Genomic DNA, 6344 nt, shown 5'->3' on the forward strand with positions numbered 1-6344 from the left:
GAAAAAAGGGAAGGGGATGAGCAGAGAAGCACCTCCGTCCCTGGCAGCGGCCGGGAGGAGAGGTGTCCCCTCCCCTGGGGACGCGTCGCCCCCGGATTGTCACGCCGAAGAGGACCACGAGCATGCTGCGCCCCAGCGCGTGTCCACCGCGAGCCGATGTCCTTGTCCCCACACGTCACTGCCCAGCCACCAGCGAGGGATGGGAATCAACCAAGGGTGTCACCGGTTACGAGAGCCCCGGCAGAGCCGTGGTGGCGTTAGGCAGCTCTGGTGGCATCGTGCTGAACGCCCCGGGGCGGAGGGAACGGTGCGACCCCCTCGCCTTCTGCGCCCCCGTCGTGCCCCCAGCCCCGCGCTCCGGCACCATGCAGCCGGCTGCCACCTCCCTGCTGCCCCTCACCGCGACCCTACAGAAGGGGCAAAGCCCCCTCCTCCAGCATCCCCTCGGGGTCCTGGCCCCCATCCAGACCCAGTCTCAAAACTCAGCCAAAATCAGGAGGGGATTTCGGCGCGTCCCCGACACCCGAGGGTACCGCAGCCCTCCAACAGCCGCGCGGGTTCAACGCTGCCCAAAGACCCCACATGGGACCATCCCTCAACGAACCAGGACAAAAACCACGCAGGCATTTCTAAGGGGAGCTGGCAAGGAGCCGCGGGAACGGCCCAGGCCCTTCGATCACAAGCAGCGGCTATGGGCTTGCGGCGGAGCTCCTCTTCCTCCTGCCCCAGAGGCGCAGCTCCGAGCCCGGCACCCCCAGCACCCCCACGGCCCCTGGCCAGCCCGAGCACCCCGGGGGCTCTTCCAGCTTCCCTTGGAGCCTCGCGATGTCCCCGGAGAAGGCGGAGGCAGCTGCCGTGGTGCCCAGCTCCAAGTACAAAGCAGCGCGGCGTTTCTCACGGCAGCTGGAGGAGCGAGGGGCTTGGCCGCTCCGGCGGGGAAGAAAGGGATTTTTTTTTTTTTATTATCCTTGGTGGTGTTCAAAAAGAAGAGTTTGCCTGGCAGAGCGAGGAGCCGGTTCGGCAGCACGGGGGCTCAGGTGGAGCTGGAAATGGTTGCCTCGTCTGCGGGAGGAGAAGCGGCTTCGCCTTACCCAGCCTCTGCGAGCCAGCAGAGCAACCGCCGAGGGCTGGGAGCAAAAGCCAGACGCAGGCAAATGAGGAGGAAAACTCACATTTTTAATAGCGAGGTGATTAACCATTAGAACAAACTCCCCAGGGGAGGAGAGGATTTGCCATCTCTTGACATCTTCAAGTCCAGACTGGATGGCTTCTCGGGATGCTGCTGAAGCACATCTCGGGCTTCAAAGCAGAGAGAGCTCGGCTGGGGCTCCGGGGCGCACATCCTGCGGGCGGTCAGAAAGAAGCTGCCGCCATCTCCCCTGCCTCTGAGTCCACGAATCTCCGACCTCAACTATCACTTGCTTTCCCCCAAAAAAGACCCAAGTGCTCCTCTACGAGAAACCTTTCTCGCTTTAAACAGCGCCAGGGAGAAGCCCGAGAGGCAAACCCACTCCTCTTCCCAGCCAGGCCGCGCAAAGCCACGTGTCGGGGCACCGACCTTCTCCCCATCCACCCCATCCCCGAGACCACCAGCTTCCAAGGGCCAGAGACGACATTTGCTGGCAGCAGGCTGCTCTTCCCGAGGGACGCAGCCCGGCAGCACCGCTCCCCTCGTCCCTGCTGAGGAGGATTTGAACCAGCCCGGGGCTGCTTTGCCCTGGGGCAGGTTGGAGGGCGCCCACCGAGACCCTGAACCCAAACCCCATGGGGTCACCGGGACCAGCCCGGCCAGCTACTGAACTGCCTGGTTGCTGAATGCCCGCACGGCCGTGCCTTTACACCACTGGCCGTGCCTTTACACCACCGTGCCAAGGTGGTGCTCTTTACACCAGCGGCGTAAAGCATCTCCGAATCCAGATCGATGGCCGAGATAGCGGCGTGGGATGACGACGCTCTCATGTGGTTCCAGAAGGGGTGCGAATAGCAGCAGGGAATACCGGCACATCGAGGCGAGCATTTTCCTCCCAGACCTGGGGGACGGTTGGGAAACTGAGTCAGGCGGTGGGCAGCGTTGTGCTGGGCACCGCGGGGAGGACGCCGGGGTCCTGGGTCCTGGCACGCGGCTCCAACACTGTCCATGCTCTCAAGGGGCCCCGAGGGCTGGCAGCACACCCCTGCCTGCCACAGAGATGGGGAAACCCGAGGCACGCCGCAAGCTGGTGTCCGTAAACATTTAAGGACAGGCAGAAAACCTAACGTGAGCCTCTGCTCTGCTTCACACCGTGACTTCTGGGCTGTCGGAGCTGACACCAGCGAGCTTGGTCCAGGGAGCAGCGCAGCGAGCATCCCTCCGAGGAGGAGCCAGCGGGGCACAGCCTGTCCAGCCCCATCACACCTCCAAAACCAGCCCCAGCCCTGCCACAGCCTGGGACCGGAGGCAGCTCCCGGCCCTGGTGCTGGGGTCTGCCAAGCCCAGCGCCCCGCACGTCTGCTCGCTTGGCTGCACAAACACGCCTTGCTGGCTCCGCACAATGGGCGCCGTCCCCAGCCAGCCACCGCCTCGGTCCCCCGCCGGGCCAGCCGCCACCATCCCGGTGGAGCCCCAAGGCCATCGGGGAAGAGGGAGGTGATGGGGACAGGGAGGGGACGGAGCGGTGGCTGTGGTTCCCCCACGTGCCAAATGCCGTGGTTGTGTCCATGGGGACGGAGGAGGCTGCTGGTACCGCGGCGCTGGGGGTCCGCGGGTGATGCGCAAGGTGCAGGAAGCTTTGTGGGTGCTGTCTGAAGTCCTCTGCGTGGAGAGGGGAAGACGGGCTCCAGTCTTCCCCAGGCAGGAGCTGGGGGACCGGTCGCATTCCCCCTGCCTCCCTTCATCTGCACGCTCCCTCCAGAAGCACAAACACAAACCCCGAGCCCTCTGGGCCACATCCAGCCTGGCACCTCCTCGCTGAGCTGCGTCCACGCCGCATCCCTCCTGCTGCCTCTGGGGAGCCTCGTGCCGGGGAAGAAGCCAGGGGCTGCTTGGCTCCGTCGGATGCTGAAGTCCCCTGAGATGGGCTCGCAGGAGCAGCCCCAGCCCTCCTCATGTGCTTTGGAGATGTTTCAGGGAAGCTGGTCCAGCCCCGGCCCCACAAGGCTCTGGAGATGCCACCACCACGCTCCCAAGGAGGAATCTGTGAACTTCCACGCTGGAAGAGGTCCCCGGTCCGTCGGCACAAGCAGAGGGACGCGCAAAAGGCCCATGGGAAGCCCGAGCAGCTTAATCCAATTCCCCCATGGGGTCCCATTCTGATCTCAAATTGCTCGGCGTCAGCTTGGATGCAGAACGTTTAATATCCCTTCCCAACTGTCAGCTTTAATTACCGTCACGCGGGATTGTTACAATATCCACAGGAACGTCCAGTCCCTCCGCGGGCCGTGCCGAGCGCTCGGGGATTCCCACTGCGCAGCTCCGGGACAAAGCCCGGCCTCTCCCGGGCACCGGCTCTGCTTTGTGGGGTGAAGGCGGTGGTGGCCGTGCCGCACGGGCAAAAAAGGTCTAGAACCAGAGGGAGAAAATGTCCCAAACCCAAGGGATTTGCATGAGAAGGGCTGGCTGCAGAGAGAAAGCCATTTGCATTGCAAAACGCCGCAGCACCAAGGGAGCCTAACTGCGCCGCCCTGCGTACCCCACGGCCCCTCACCTCCTCCTGGGCTCGGATCCCCACGCGGGGGGCTCAGCCCTGCACCCACGGCCTCGCAGCATCTCCCCCGGCGGTGCCACCCCAAGGTCCTGGCGCGCAGGAGGACTCCAACGCCGCGGTCCCGGGCTGCTCCGCTGGCGGGCACGGGGTCCGAGCGGGGCTGCAGGGTGCTCGGACGGGGTGAGCGCTCTCCCACGGCACGCGTGGTTCGGTGACGGCGCTTCTACCTTAGCGGCCTCTGCGACAGCATCCCGGGAAGCCCTGTCCCCCAGGTGTGCTGCAGCGATGTGCTAAAGGACCAGCCCCGACCCAACGTGACGCTGGTGGTGTAAACAACCCCTCCTGTGGATGTTTCCCAGCTCTGCTTAATCCGCTCGAGTGCCTGGCGCTAAAACCCGCAAGGCTGTGGCGGGCAGACGGTGTGATCCGCGTCTCGGAGCCCCGAGAAACACAGCAAAGATGGGGGCTGTCCGGGGCCAGGCACGTTGGCAGCTGGCCCTGCGGGGACTCCGGTGCCGTGCTGTCACCCCGTGCCTGCTGGAGGGGCCACGAGGCCACGGCTTTGACCCCAGTGCTTGCAGGAGCACGGGGGCAGCCAGGCAAGGATGGCGGTGCCCTCGCCGCACGCTTCTCCCAGGCCCCCTGCCCAGCATCCTGGCCGGACAATAAAGCCATAAAGCATCTGCCAGCCACGCCGGCCCTCGGGAAGCAGACCTGAAATCTCAAATTAGCTCAGCCCAAAGACCTGGGGCTGCTTCAGCCGTGCCTGAAGCCGGGGAGATGGGCTCCCTGCCTTCCCCCATGTCGCCCCCGGCCCCATTGTCTGCGATCTGATCCAAACAAGAAACATTTTAGCATTCAAATGGCTGAAGCGAGCCTGGAAGAGCCGACAAACACCAGGCAAGTCGAGCCAGAAGCCCCCGTCCTCCGGGTCACCCTTTCCAGCAGGGAATGCCCCGGGATGGAGCAGCTTTCCTCTGGCACGGCCAGCACCGGGTCCCTGCTCAGCATCCAAACGCCGGTGCCAGCCGTGAAGAAGCATTCGTGGCGCACACCACATCCCAGGAAAGTTCCTGGGAGCCCTACTGGGCGGATAACGGGAACCTGCGGCTGCCCCCAAGACCCCGAATCCCTGCAGGAATGATGAGTGCTGTTAAAGGAGCAGTGGGGATGGCAGCCGGCTGTGCCCATCGGTGGGGCTGTGCCAGCCCGTTTGCTCCTCGCACCCATGGGACAGGAGGCCTGGGGGCGAGCAGGAGGCTCCATCACCCCACATCACGGCGTGGGGCTCAGCACAGGCAGCCCTGGCTGCTGAACGTCCCCCACTGCCACCAAGAGACGCCGTTTTCCCCCTCTCCTGGCTGCCCCGAGGTGGCCAAATTCCCCAGGAACCCACGGCAGAAACGGGACCAGCAGCACAAAGCACCCCAAGCTGAGGGAAGGGACCCCCTCCGGGCTCCGCAAGGAACCAAATTCACCCCAAATCCTGGGCCTGACGTTCTGGGAAGCGCTCGGTGGTCGAGCAGAGCCCTGGCGGGGCCGACGGCCGGATCTGTGCCTCTGCCTCGCTCCGGAGGAGAGCAGAAGGGCCAAACCCACCCGTGGCGATGGGCACCTCTGGGTCTACCAGCCGGGCTCGGAGCTACCTCTGCCTCCGCCGGAGTCATCTGCTAATTAAATCATCTGCTCGGGTCCCGCGCTCGCCCCCAGCACAAAGGCAGCCCAAATCCCCAGGAGAAGCCCGGAGATCGCATCTGACTCAGGCTGCCTCCGAGCCCAGCTCAGCCCCAGCACGATCCCGAATTGCTGTGATTAAGCAAGAGCCGTCCCCAGAGGCTCCGTGCGGATAATATTTAATTCTTCTCTCTTTTTTTTTTTTTTAAAAAAAAAAAACCTCCGCCTCACTTATTATACCATGGCCTGCGGGGTGTGTGTGTGTGTGTGGGGGGGGGGGGGAAGAACAGGCTCTACTCCCTCTCCCAAGGGAAATGAAGCCCTCTCGCCCCAGCCGGGGCAGCAGGGCCGGTGTCTGCGCTCGCCGATCGCAGGGAACTCCCAGGCGGCTCAGGGCGCTGCGCCAGCGCCAGGACCAAGATAAACCGGATCAGGATCCGGCCGGGTCCCTGCCGCCAGCAGGTGAGCGTGGCGGCGGGGAGCGCCCCAGCACCCTGCTGCTCCCCGCCGCGCACCCAGCACCGCGGAGGGGGGTGGGGGGGTGGCCAGGCTGCGGACCCCTCGCCCACCTCCCATGCACCCTTCTGCTTCCCCGGGCGGGGGTCCCAGGGGTGGGGGTGCGGGGGTGGCGGCTGCTTTTGCTGCCCACCAAGGGGCTCCGAACCCCGCCATGCAGCCCCCCGGTGCTGGGGAGCGGGGGGCACCGGGGGGGGGGGGGGGGGGGGGGGGGAGGGGGCGAGCAGCGGTGGGGCTGGGAGCGGGGGGGCTGCCGCTGCCCCCCCTGCCCGTGGGCTCCCACGCATGGCCTCCCACTCGCCCCCCACTCGCCCCCCCGCTCGCCCAGCAGCGCCTTCCCCCGCCCGGCCGCGGCCCCAGGAAAGTCCCCGGCTTCCCAGGCCCTCGGGCAGGCCCGGCCCCAAGGCGGCTCCCCCCGCCCCGTTCTCCCCCCCCCCAGCCCAGGACCCCCCCCGGCCCCCCCCACTCACC

General features: G+C 65.7%; 1 long non-coding RNA gene across 1 annotated transcript in view; it reads left to right on the plus strand.

The window, feature by feature from the left end:
- Window positions 1-5636: 5636 nt before the first annotated feature.
- LOC118178260 overlaps window positions 5637-6344 on the plus strand; it is a 6064-nt gene continuing 5356 nt past the window's right edge. Inside the window, exon 1 of the long non-coding RNA XR_004756109.1 lies at window positions 5637-5819. This is a non-coding gene — a long non-coding RNA (uncharacterized LOC118178260). The remainder of the gene's footprint in view (window positions 5820-6344) is intronic.

Source organism: Oxyura jamaicensis, chromosome 25, assembly GCF_011077185.1.
Source record: "Oxyura jamaicensis isolate SHBP4307 breed ruddy duck chromosome 25, BPBGC_Ojam_1.0, whole genome shotgun sequence".
NCBI classification, from domain to species: domain Eukaryota; kingdom Metazoa; phylum Chordata; class Aves; order Anseriformes; family Anatidae; genus Oxyura; species Oxyura jamaicensis.